General features: G+C 53.6%; 1 protein-coding gene across 2 annotated transcripts in view; it reads left to right on the forward strand.

Moving 5' to 3' along the window:
- Positions 1 to 2,189: 2,189 nt before the first annotated feature.
- The window catches only part of SPSB1 (splA/ryanodine receptor domain and SOCS box containing 1), a 64,968-nt gene continuing 53,522 nt past the window's right edge, over positions 2,190 to 13,635 (forward strand). Inside the window, exon 1 of one of the 2 annotated variants that reach the window (XM_053576144.1) lies at positions 2,190 to 2,396. The gene's annotated coding sequence lies outside the window, so the exon portion shown is untranslated. The remainder of the gene's footprint in view (positions 2,397 to 13,635) is intronic. The other variant, XM_053576142.1, reaches the window with a different exon arrangement.

Below are 13,635 nucleotides of genomic sequence, written 5' to 3' on the forward strand. Positions count from 1 at the left end.
ATTTCTGTACATACTTGGTTTAAGACTCAAGTCAGTCTTCAAATTCCTGGATAGTGTTTATCAGTGAGTGTCAGGATGTTGCAAGATTATGTATCTTTTTCACAAACAATAGTATCAGCACTGATACAAAGAACCTGTGCCCTCCCGCACAGTCTGGCCTCTGGGATTGCTCAGCACCACTCTAGGCATCTGTGGACATGCATGCCCCGCTTTCCATATCCGCCTACCTGCTGAGTGTCCTGGAGGAGCAGAAGGCTCACTCCCCAGGGGTTCTTCGGGGGAATTTGGGTCAGCAGGATCTAATTATCCAACTGGTTCAGAGCTGAGATTTCGAGATTAATGCTGAAGGGGGATGAGGTAGGAGGGGTGCTGAAGACTTGTAATCGGAAGCTCTTTCAGAGCACTCAGATCTAAGGTGAGGTCTTCAGCTCCAAAGTAGCCCTTGCTGCTGAATGACAGGAAATGTGCCCCATTCTGCCCTGGGAGGTGATGCCTGGAGGAGTTCCCCTTAGGAAAGGTGACAGCACCATGGCCCCAGGTCCTGTGGCTCAGCACCAGCCCCATGAGAAGATGGCACTTGGAAAGGAACACACACACCTCCTGAATAGCACACCAACAAGGCTGCTCTTCCAATGGGGGGTGGGTGGGGGAGGAGGGATATGAGCCCATCAGAGGGACCTGTGATTTCATCATTAGGCTGCCCTGGAGTGTACCAGGAACAGGGAAAGATCTGTTACTGCTGTCCCAGAAGTTCCCACAGGTCTCCCAAGTGCCCTAACATGAACAGCAGTTCTCAAACCGCAGAGTGGCTTGGAGGTGCTCTTCAGAGCAGAAGCCCCCCTAGGTTGCTGACAGCGGCTGCCCATTTGACCAGCACCGGTTTGATGTTCCCACATCAAACTTGAACCTAGAATGTCAGAATGCCTGTTCAGACTCCCCTGCTCAGGGCAGTCAGTGGAGCCTCGTTTTATTCTGGGTTCAAAACAAAGCTAAACTGATTATCAGCACAGCGAGATGAGAAGACATTAAACTTTGTAATCGAACAGTCCAGTTGGGTTCCAAGCTCTGCTACAGCAAGTGTCTGGCCAGTCACCGCTTTCTTGCATTTACAATAACACCAGTCCTGCCCTGGTAGGGTTATGGTAAAGATTAACTAGGAAGCCACATTAGTACAACTTCTGAAGGAATACTAATTCCCCACCCCCTCTTTCGGGGGGCGCTACACACAGCAAGGAGTGTAAGCATATGAGATTTTGCTCTTAAAATCTTCACTGTCCCAGTGACGGCTCTGTTGGGAGCAGGGAGGGAAATTCCTTTGATGAGCTAGAGCCACAGGACACTATGAAAGTGCGCAGGGGTTAGCTGGGCGTTGTGGCGGGCGCCTGTAGTCCCAGCTACTCGGGAGGCTGAGGCAAGAAAGAGAATTGCGTAAGCCCAAGAGTTAGAGGTTGCTGTGAGCCGTGTGACGCCACGGCACTCTACCCGAGGGCGGTACAGTGAAACTCTGTCTCTACAAAAAAAAAAAAAAAAAAAAAGAAAGTGCGCAGGGGTTGAGGGGACCCGCCAGCCATCTCACAAGCCCTCTGGGAGGGGTTTCCTGGCACTGTGTATGTCCCAGGGATGCCTAGAGAGCCAGAGACCCCCGTCCCCATCGTCGTGGGCACAGGAATGTGTCGCGAGCGGCCCACGTGTGTCATTCCTGAGCCCCAACATCTGCAGAACTCGAGGCGATTGAGCGTTTCAGAGGAGGCAGGCGAGGCCTTGCTCCTGAGGTTACAGAACAATCCTCTCTCCCCACCCCTACTCCAAGGCTCGGCACCGCCGCAGACCTCCTGGGTTGCAACTCCGGCCTCTCGCCCGCGTTTCCCAAACACGCCCCTGGAGAGACCGAAGCTTCAGGCGGCAACACCAAGGCCGTGGTCTCCGGACACCAGGGCTGGAGACAGATCTCGGCCTCGGGCGCCCCAGGCGGCCTCCGGGAGAGGGCGGCGCCGGGCGATGAGGCGGACGAAGGGGGCGGCCCAGCAAGCGCCGGGCACGTGACGCGCCGCAGCCCCGGGCCCTGCCCGACCGCGCCCGCGCGCCCAAGCCCGGGGGCGGGGCGGGGCGGGGGGCGGGGCATTCGGCCCCGCCCACCGCGCTCCCCGCTCCTTTTTTTTTTTGCACTTTAAAGCCGTCGGTTGCTTTTTTCTTAGCACACAAGTCGCGCTCTGGCAGTCCGCGCGCTCCCAGCAGGAACCAGCTCCAGGCGCTGGCGCCGGGGCCGCGGGGAGGAGGCGACTTCGCTCCCTGCGGCGGGCGCGGCCCGGGCGCCCGATCGTCCTGGGCCGGGAGAGCGTCGGTGGCGGCGGCGGCCTCCCTGGGCGCGGTAGGCAGTGCCCGGCACCTGGGATCCGGTGGGTGTGGGTCTGGACGGGGTGGGCGCGGGGCCGGGGGCCGACGGAACAGGACGCGGGTATTGCGGCACTGGGGACCGAGTGGGTACCGTGGGCCGGGCACTGGGGGCCGGAGGGGCGTCGGGGCTGGGGACCCGGGGGGGCGGCGGGGCGCGGGGCGTGCGGCCCCTCCCGCGATGGCTCCGGGAGCCCTTCTTTCGCTCCTGTCCCGGGAGAGGCGGCAGGGCGCGGCCCAGCTCTGCTGCCGCTGCAGGCGCGAGCGGGTCCTGGCGGCTCCCGGGTCCCACCTGCGGGGGCGAGACGGGGCGGGAGGTCTGGGCGGCCGCGGAGACCGTCGCGCCCGCAATTGAGCCTTGGCGGCTCCTGACTCGCGGAGGGGCCCTGGGGCGCGTTGCAGCCCCAGCCGACTTTTGATGCCCTGGCCCTCCGGGGCGTTCCCGCGACTGTCCCCGCGGCCAAGGCAGCGTGACCCCACTCGGCTAAGTTAGTTTCGCTTTTCCCGCCGGTCGCGGTAGAGATTTGCAGCGCCGCCCGACGGGCCCCCTCCGACCTCCCCACCCAGCCTGCAGCGCCGCCCCCAGGGAGCCCGCCGGGCGACACCCGGGCGGCGCCGCCTTCCCCCAGCCCCGGAGCCGCGGCGGCTTCTCCCGGCAACCAAGCGAGAGCCCGAGTGTTATGTCAGAAAATCGATTAAAACAGGAAAACAAGAGCAGCCTGGCCCGTCCGTGGAACCGTGGGGTGGGTAACCCCGCACCCGGGGTGTGTGCGGGGACTTGGTAACTGTCTGGTTCAAGTTCAAGTGATGGACTGAACGGGAAAATCTCCCAGTGATGACTCCGTGGGCCGCTGCTGGTTTCCCAAGTTGTGCGTGTATCTTTGTGAATGTGTGCACAAGTGTGTTTCTGTGAGTGTATTCGTGTGGTTGTCTGTGTGTGTCTTGATGTGTGTCAGTGTGAGTCGGTGTATATGTGTGTCTGAGTGTGTGTGTATACTGTCTGCGGTAACTCAGCAGTGGGGCTGTTGCTTCCTGAGAATGCCTTAACTTGATTTCTTAGCTTGGTTCTCCAAAGCTGGCTGCGCTGGACCAGGGGCACCCAGAAGCTGGCCTCTGCTGTGCCAGCTGACAGCAGGCTCTCTCTCTCTTCCTCTCTCCCTTTCTCTGAAAATGAACTATGCAGTTTGGGGGTGAGTTGGCAGGGGCTGCTTCCTGAGTGAGTAATATTTAATTAAACACTTCAGCCCGTAGCATCAGAAACTGGTCATGAGTTGAGTTTTAACAGGTGTTGGCGGTAAAAATGCCATCCCCGGTGACTAAGGTTTGGTGTCCCTGGAAGAATTTCCTCTCTGGGGGCAGGACGGTTAGTGGGGTGTGGGGCCCACTACTCGACTCCATCCCTAGTTGTTGGACATGAGGAGAGCTCCAGGCTAGGATGAAGGCAGGGGGTTTCTCCTTCTCAAGCCATGTCTTCCTAAGGCTAGGTTGAGCATTAGTGGCACAGATGACCGTCTTTCCCCTGCAGAACTGTAGGGTCAGGGAAGCCCTATCTTGCTCACAGGGCATCCCTACCTTTCCTAGCAGAGGCCCAGAGAGTGTGGCTGACTTACCCAGATTGCACAGCCAGGGCTGTGGATCAGAGTCCTGGTTGTTGCTGTTGGTTACTGTACCGGCTCTGAGGTCATGGGCCAGGCACTTCATGTCTCCCCAGCTGTGAAGTGATGGGCCGGATTAGATCATTTTAAGCACTCCTCCTTTTCTCTTATAGCTCTTTTCTTCTTGGGAGCACTTTACCCAATAAATGGAATGAGCATGTGAGTGTGTGTGTGTGTGTGTGTGTTTGCAGACGGGAGGTGTGGAGTTGCCTAATGCAATAACCTTACAAGTCTTCCTTTTCTTTCCCAGCCTGGCTACTACCCTAGCAGCAGAGAAGACAAAAGTGGTAGCACTTAGGGCCTAGGGGCTCTGACCACCCGGGCAGGCAGCAAGCCTGTTGTCGGCTTCAGGGAGGTTGAGCGATAAGGAGAATCAGTGGATTTCTGGTCCTGCCTGGGGCCCTGGGTGATGTCACTTTGGAGCTGGGTGAGGCTGCGTTTCTTAGGCTGCTCTGGGGAGACTGGATCCACCCTTCAGTGGGTTTCTTGGGGCTGCTGCACAAAACTCACCCCCTTGGAATCAGCACAGATGTTTAATTTTCCAGCAGAGTTGGGGAGTGGGGTGGGGCCCAGCTAGTGGAAGCCAGCAAACCCCCCGCCCCAGACGTCATGCACGCTGTGCTCTCTGGCTGTGCCTGTTCCTCTCTAGCACCTACCCCCTCCTCCCGGGTGGATGGAAACTTGCCTGCAGATGCATTTTCGAATTTAGCAAAACCTCAGATTCTTACGGTGTGCATGAGTTTAGTTTGGGTATCTGGCACCAATTCTTCTTAAGAAATAGGTTATGACTGGGGTGTGTGAATCAATTTATCTTTTTGTTCTGAAATGTTTTATCAGATAGACACACAAAGGCAAGTCAAGGTGTGACTCAGTCTGCCTAGGAGTGCATAATCCTTTCCTCTCCCCACAACCTAGATTGATGAAATCCAGACTTAAAGGGCTTTGATTTGGACTTTCAATGTGGTGCTGTCCCCTCTCCCAGCTATCTGATAGCATCTTTCCCAGTCTAAAGTTCATGTATAGCCAGGTGGCAGTGCTGCTACGCGCTCTGAGGGTGTGACTTGTTTGAGTCCTAATCATAACAGTGGGGAACAGCTTCATGGTGCATGCTAGTACCCGGCTCTGATTTGCGTCCTTGACACATTCACTTTTACACGCTTCCTAAGAACCCTGGGAAGCAGATTCTCCCTCTACCCACATTCTCCCGTGGCTTAGAACAGGCAGGTGACTTATCCAGAGCCTTGCTGCTACCAAATCATGGAGCCAAAACCGGAATCTGGATTTGGCACCCAAACCCTTAACCAGCACACTTTGCCACCTCCCCTGCTGCAGCCTTTCCTTCAAGAAGCACGTGTTAATTTTTTTAATGAACATTTTTATTATTATGGAAAATGTCAAATATACACCAAAGTGGAAAGGACTAAATGAGCCTGCAGGTGTGCTCGCCAGTTTCAAGTGTCAGCACATGCATATATATGCGTATGCCCACAGGCTCGTGTACTTACACATGCACACACAAATACACATGTAAGATATTTGGTCATCTGGCACTACTTCCTAAGAAGCAGTTAAAGGAAGAATCAAGTGTCAGAGAGGTTGACTGTTACTCTGTGTGGGGATGAGAGTCCGGGTCATGAATCCTTTTCTGCCTCGGAGCTGCTCTGACTAAAGGAGATGGCAAAACCCAATGGCTCATTGGGGGATCTGGCTTGTTTCCACCCTCCCCATCCCAGAGACTTTGGGATGCCCTTGTATGTTTTGCATTTCAAAGATTCTGTTGGCTTGGCGCCTGTGACTCAAGTGACTAAGGTGCCAGTCACATACACCTGAGCTGGTGGGTTCGAATCCAGCCCAGGCCCGCCAAACAACAATGATGGCTACAACCAAAAAATAGCTGGTCATTGTGGCGGGCCACCTGTAGTCCCAGCTACTTGGGAGGCGGAGGCAGGAGAATCGCTTGAGCCAGGAGTTGAAGGTTGCTGTGAGTTGTGATGCTGTGGTGTGGTTCTCTCAATGCCACGGCACTCTACCCAGGGCAACAGCTTGAGGCACTGTCTCAAAAAAAAAAAAAAAGATTCTGTTTACTGGCTAGATGGTCGCTCACACCTCCTGTGGGAGACCAAGGTGGCAGGATCGCTTGAGGTCAAGAGTTCAAGACCAGTCTGAGCAAGAGTGAGACCCCCTCTCTACCAAAAATAGAAAAAATTCATCAGACATGGTAGCACATGCCTGTAGTCTCAGCTACTTGGGAGGCTGAGGCAGGAGGATCGCTTGAGCCCAGGAGTTTGAGGTTGTAGTGAGTTATGGTGATGCTCTCTACCCAGCAAGACTCTGTCTCAAAAAAAAAAAAAAAAAATGAGTCCGATGATCATGAGACACACCACATCAACAACAGGCTCGGGCTCTCTGCACCTCCTTTGGAGATGGGGAGAAAACCCACCAAGGCACAACCCGACTTTGCCTGCTATCAAGGTCTGGGCCTTATGCAAAGCAGGCTGGGATTTGTGGCAGGACTGAGCACTGGGGTGTGAGAATAGTTTGTCAACAAATATTAGCTTGGACCTAACCTCAAAACCAACCCTCTGGAATTCACCATGGTGGAGGAGTCTCGGGGCCTCTGCCACCCACGAGTGCCTCTTGGAAGATAGGGAAAATGGTGGGTGATTTGGGCCTATGGTGAAAAGATTGGGCTGTGAACCCCACATCCAGGAAAGGATTGCTGAGCAGGAATATGTGCTGAGGACTCAACAGGTGCCCCAGTGGTCAACATCCTTGCCAGATGGGCTGCATATAGCTTGGTTTGGGGGCCACTCTGATTGTAAAAACGCATGTTGGTATTGTGCACAGCCGTTTTTTTCCCCACCTGTGGTTGCTCACACCCTTTCCGAGGTGCCAGGGGTCTTCTCATGTCATCTTACAGGTGAGGCCTACAAAGTGTGACCCATGAGGAGGTGTGCTATACTCCAAAACAACTGCTTGAGTTTCCTGATTTGTACAAGCAGAAATCCAGAGAGCACACGTGGGAGTGGACACAAAGGGTGTGGGACAATGGCAGATGGAGTGTGAAGCTGGGTCAGGCTGGATTTCGTGGTGCAGCTCAGGGACTTAAGAAGGGACCTGGCAGTTTGGTTGGTGGCTGCATCGCCTCTGGTTTAACGTGGAGGAAGGGATTCAAAGGCTTAGGGAGACTGGAACACTAGAGTAGATTTGTCACTCAGAACTATTCACCCACACCGCAGGGGTAGAAGATGTGTATTTCCCACCAACACTTTGAGAATTGGATTGGTGAGGGGAGCCTGGCATCACTGAAGAGCTCAGACTGGTCTCCCTGAAGAGCTCAGACTGGACCTTACAGTGGGAACTGCAGTAACTCAACTAGAAACCTTAAATGTAAAGGCAATAATTGGATCAGGGGTGGCAGGGGCCAAGTGGCACAGGCAAGGAGGGTGTGGCCGCCATCACGGACAGCAGAGAGAAAGCAGCCGCAGAACTGTCTGCCCTGTGGCTCCATGGCGCCGGCTCGCTCATCACGCTGCTCCTGGAAGTGAAGTAAGTAGGAAACCTCTCCATTCTTACTTGGTCTGTATGAGCAGAAAACTTGCAGGCCAAGTGAACCAAAGCCTAACTTGAATCATAAAAACAGAGAGTCACAGCCCCTCACATTCCCACGTTCGAGCCAGTTCTCACCCCCTGAATGAAGGGGAGGCTGAGTCCCCTTGAAGAAGGACCCTGGGACACTTCTGAAAATATATACTGTTCCTCTTCTCCTGAAGGGACCTATGGCCTGTCACCAGGGTAATCATGCACTCCGGAAACTTATCAGACCTTTGGGGGCCTGCTGGATGCTGGCTCTGAAGTGACATTGATTCTAGGAGGCTCAAAACATCACTGTGGGCTCGCCCAGTCCTGGTCAGAGTAGGGGCTCATGGAGGACAGCTGATCAATGGAGTTTTATCTCAGGTCCCACTCACAGTGGGTCCAGTGGGTCCCCAACCCCATGCTGTGGTCATTTCTCTGGTTGCAGAGCACATGATTGGGGCACTTAGTAGCTGCCCACACTGATTCCCTGACCATTAGGGCAGGAAAGGCCAATGTAAATCACTTGAACTGTCTCTACCCAGGAAACAGCACATCAAAAGCAGCATCACATTCCTGGAGGGATTGCAGAGATTAGCACCACCAATCAAGGGCCTGAATGATGCAGGGTGATCATCCTGCCACATCCCCTCTCTGCTGTCCTATCTGGCCTATGTAGAAGACAGTGGACTATCAGAAGCTTAACCAAGTGGTGACTCCAGTTCTGGCTGCTGTACCAGATGTGGTTTCATCGTGTGGGCAAATGAACACATCTCCTGGTCCCTAGTATGCTGTTGTAGATGTAGCAAACACCATTTTCTCCATACCTGCCTATAAGGCCCACCGAAAGCCACTTGCTTTCAGCCGACAAGACTACGGGTTCACCTTCACTGCCCTGCCAGGGGTGTGTAGCATTCTCTAGTCCTGTGTCCTGAGTTTGCAGGACCTTTCTCTCCCACAAGATACCACACTGGTCCATTCCACTGATAACATGAGCTGAGTGGACCTAGTGAGCAAGAGGTAGTAACCACTCTGGACTTATTGCTAAAAAATTTGCATGTCAAAAGGTGGGAAGTAAATACTACTGGAAATTCAGGGCCTTCTACTTCAGTGAAATTTCTAGGGGTCCAGCAGAGTGGGGCATGTCAAGATCTCCCCTCTAAGGTAAAGGTTAAGTTGTTGCATTGGCCCCACCTACAACCAAGAAGAGGCCTCCGGGGGCTTAATCAGAGCTTGGAGGCAACACCTTCCTCATTTGGGTGTGTGACTCCAGCCCATTTACTGACTGATCGGAAAAGCTGCTGGTTTGGGGTGGGGTCTCTGCAGCAGATCCAGGCTGTGCCAGCTACTGTGCTTCTCGGGCTACATGCCCCATCAGACCCAGTGGTGCTTGAGGTTTCAGTGGTAGACAGGGGTGTCATTTGGAGCCTTTGGCAGTCCCCTGTAGGTGAATTGGAGTGTAGGCCTTGAAGATTTGGGAGCAAGGCCCTGCCATCATCTGCAAGTAACACTTCTCCTTTTTTTTTTTTTTTTTAGAGACAGAGTCTTACTTTGTTGCCCTCGGTAAAGTGCTGTGGGGTCACAGCAACCTCCAGCTCTTGGGCTTAGGCGATTCTCTTGCCTCAGCCTCCTGAGTAGCTGGGACTACAGGCGCCCACCACAATGCCCCGCTATATTTTTGTTGCAGTTTGGCCAGGGCCACGTTCGAACCCACCACCCTCGGTATATGGGGCTGGTGCCCTACTTACTGAGCCACAGGCACCACCCAACTCTTCTCCTTTTAAGAGAGAGCTCCCGGCCTGCTACTGTACCTAGAAACTGAATGTTAGAATGGGCCACCAAGTTACCATGCAACCTGAAGTGACCCTTCATGCTGTGAAGTGGGGCATCTATGCAGCACTCCTTCATCAAGTGGCCTGGGCCTGAGCAGGTGGCCCAAATGTCCATGGTTCCCACTGCTGCCTTCTCTCCCCCAGCATATACCTGTGGCCTCCTGGGGAGTGTTCCAGGGTCAGTTGATGGAGGAAGAGATGACTTGGGCCCGCTTTACAGATGGCTCTGTACCAAATGCCCACACCACCCCAAAGCAGACAGCCACAGCACTATAGCCCCTTTCTGGGACATCCTGGAAGGATGGTGGTAAAGGGTGGTCCTCCTGGGCAGAGCTTTGGGACGTGGCCCTGGTTGAAATGGCCAGATGAGCAATTCTCTATTGATTCATGGGCTGTACCCGTCGTTTAGCTGTATGGTCAAGGACTTGGAAGGAACATGATTAGAAGACTAGTGACAGATTTGGAGAAGAGGTATATGGATAGGCCTCTCTGAGTGCGCAAAGAATGTGAAGATATTTGTATCCCACGAGAATGCTCACCAAAGGGTGGCCTTAGCAGAGGAATTCTAACAGTCAGGTGGATAGGGTGGCCTGTGGTGTGGATACTGGTCAGCCTCTTTCCCCTGCCACACCTGTCATTGCCCACTGGTCTCCTGGCCACACTGGCTGGGGTGGCAAGGATGAAGATTGTGCCTGGGCTCAGAGCCATAGGCTCCCACTCACCAAGGCTGATCTGGCCGTGGCCACCCCTGTTGCCCAGGCTGCCAGCAGCAGAGACTGAGCTTCTGATGTGGCACCATTCTCTGGGGTGACCAGCTGGCTACCTGGTGGTGGGTCGGTTACATTAGGCCACTTCCCTCCTGGAAGGGGTAGTATTATGCCTGTACTGGAACAGACAATAACTCTGGCAGTGGATTTGCCTCCCTTGCGGTGCTTCTGCCAAAACTACCATCCGTGGTCTGCCATCATGGCATCCCACACAGCATTCCTCTGACCGAGGAGCTCACTTCACAGCCAAAGACATGCAGCAGCAGGCTCACACTCGCAGGATTTGCTGATCCTCCCATGTTCCCTAGCACCCTGCAGAGCTGGCTTGATGAAGTTGCAGCTACAGTGCCATCCAGATGGCAATGTCCACCAGGGCCGGGGCAGGGTGCTTGGGAGGGCTGTGTGTGCTTGGAATCTGCATCCGCAGTACAGTGCCATTTCCCCTGTAGCAGGATTCCCAGGCCCAGGAAGCAGGGGTGAAAGTGGGAGTGGCACCATCACCATCACCTGCAGTGACCTGCTAGTGACATCTTTGCTTCCTGTTCTCATGACTTTACGCTCTGCTGGCCTGGAGGTCTTGCTTCTGCCAAGAGATACAACAATAATACCACTGAGCCAGATGTTAAGATGCTACCTGGCTGCGTGGGGCTCCTCATGCCTCTAAGTCAGCAGGCCACGAGGGGAATAATGGTGTTGGCCCGGGTTACTGATGGGGCCTGCCAAGGGGAAACTGGGCTACTGCTCTACAGTGGAGGTCTGGAACGCAGGAGATCCCTCAGGGCAGATCGCTCAGTATTACCGTGCCCCGCGATTAAGTCAGTGGGAAATGACAACAGTCCAATCCAGGTAGGACTAAGAATGACTCAGATTCTTCAGGAATGAGCATTTGTGTCACTCTGCCACATAAAGAACCACAGTTGGCTGAGGTGCCCACTGCAGACAAAGGGAATCCAGAGTGGGCAGCAGGAGAGGGTAGTTATAAACACCAGCCTTGACCACATGACCACATTGACCACATGACCAGTTCCAGAAACATGGGCTGTACTTGCTGTGACTATTTCCTCCCTATTTGGTAAGAACATGGTTGGTGTATATCAATATGCATTAAGCAAGTATCTTGGTTTTCCCTCCGCTCTTATTTCTTACTATATAACATAAGATGTATTGAGCTTCTATCAGTATTTAAGTATGAATTTTACAGCAGAGTATGTAAGTTTTTTATTGTATACCTGATGGTGTGTGCTAGGCAGAATTGCGATGCTGTTATTATTTTTATTTGGAGATTAAGTATGGTTTAAGGAGATGCCCATGGGTGCCAGGTTGACAAGGGGAGGACTTGTGACAATGGATTTCGGATGTCCACTTGATCAGGATGCCCTGATGGCTGGTGAAGCATTAATTATTGTCAGGACTTTAGCACACATTGACCCTGTTCATCTTCTGAACGGGAGGGAGGCCCAGGTAGATTAGAATTATTAGGCTTCCCCCGTTGTCTCGAGCATGTTTTAGGAGGAGATTCGTGTTTGGTCAGTAGACCCAGTGGGGACGATCCACCCTCTGTGTGTGGGCACCACCCAGTTGGCTGGGGGCCTGGATAGAATAAAAAAGGCAGGGAAAAGGCAATTTCTTCTTTCTCTCCTGGAACTTGGATAACTTCTTCTCCTGTCTTTGGACATGAGAACTCCAGGCTCTGTGGCATTTAGATTCCAAGTCTTACCCCAGCAACCCCCTGGGCTGTCAGTCCTTAAGCCTCAGATTGAGAATTATACCATCTGCTTCCCTGGTTCTAAGGCTTTTGAACTTGACCTGAGCTGCTCTACGAGCATCTCTGGGTCTCCAGCTTGCAGAAAGCCTGTCATGGTACTTCTCAGCCACCATAATCACAAAACCAAAGCCCCTAATAAATCCCCTCTTGTTTATCTCACTGTAAGTTCTACCCGCCGTCTCTCCGGAGAACCCTGACTAAAACAGTCTTGGATGCCTTAAGAATCTGCCAGGAAGAAGGCTAGAGCCTGAAGGCCTGGGAGGCAGCAGACCCCTGCGGACTTTCCATTTGGGATGGATGCTGGCGGCATTTCCAAGATAGAGTGCACGTTGGGTGTGAGAGTATAAGGAGGGTAAGGAATTACAGACGTCTCCAAGGTTCCTAGCTTGTGTGGGGGTCATAGTGGATGGTGACCCTACAGAGAGGTCTAGACTGGGTACTTAGAGGTGCTTTGAACCTATTGCAAGTGTAAATGTTCCGAGTGAATGTGTCCAGATGGGAGCAAGGTGTGGGGCTCAAGAGAGAGGCTTAGGAGTTATTATGGATCATTTGCTAGTCATTCTTTCATTCAAACATTTATTGAGCGCCTACTATATGTAGCCAGTCTGCTGGTGCCGAGGATACACTCGCTCTCAGAGACCTCTCTGTTTAGTGGGAGAGACAGGCCTGTCTCTGGTGGTGATGTGCTCAGGGTCTCATGGGAACACTCATGCGGGGGGGGAGGGCAGTGGGCTGGTATGTGGCCGAGGTGGGCTGAAGAGGCAAGGGCACCTGCAGGCCTACAATGGGAGAGGGCTTGGTGCTTCAGAGAGCTTCCTTTGGCATGTTGGGGGAGAGAGGAGCGGTTTGGGGAATCGGAAGGCCAGCTGGATCATGATGCTCCTGCAGAGGGGCCACAACACCAGGACCCTGGCGGGGAACTCCTCAAGGCAAGGGCCGAGAGCCTCTCAGATGACTGCTTGTTCTTGGCCTTGGCCTTCCCTCTTCACAGCCCCGGGGCAGGACAGCCAAGTCCCTGGGTCTCCTTTGTGGTGATGGCACACCCTGCAGCCACTTGCTTAGCACTTTTGCACCCTACAGTTAGGTTTCTGGCATGGAGATCAGTACCCCACATCAGCACTGGAGGGATAGCCTCTTACCTTCTTAGCCCTGCCTGAGGGAGGAGGAGGAAGCTGTGGGAGGGGCATGGCCTGGGGTCAGTCCATGGTGGGGACAGCAGATATAGCCACCAGCCCAAGGCTGGCATGTGCAGGCTTCCAGGGGTGTGTGTGCTCAAAGTCATTCAGTCTTCACGATGTCAGTGATGAGGACCATCCCATTTTACAAATGAGAAAACCAGGCCAGTTCAGAGCCTCCCAGCCAGAGAAGGGAAGAGCTGGGAGCTGCTGGGTCTACGCCCTTAGCCACCGTTCCCTGCCACAGAGAAGGAAGGAAAAGGAAATGAGTGATCTGAGACGGGTCAGCAAAGCCATGTCCCCTGTGGCCTGATAAATTATATTCAGCGGGCAGGAGAGAGTCAGGAGTGTCCCCCATTGTGTATGGCTCAGTTTCCCCGAAAATAAGACATCCTCCGAAAATAAGACCTACTTACAGGAAAGATAAGACGTCTCCTGAAAATAAGACCTAGTGCATCTTTGGGAGCACACCTT

Source organism: Nycticebus coucang, chromosome 22 (genome assembly GCF_027406575.1).
Source record: "Nycticebus coucang isolate mNycCou1 chromosome 22, mNycCou1.pri, whole genome shotgun sequence".
NCBI lineage: Eukaryota > Metazoa > Chordata > Mammalia > Primates > Lorisidae > Nycticebus > Nycticebus coucang.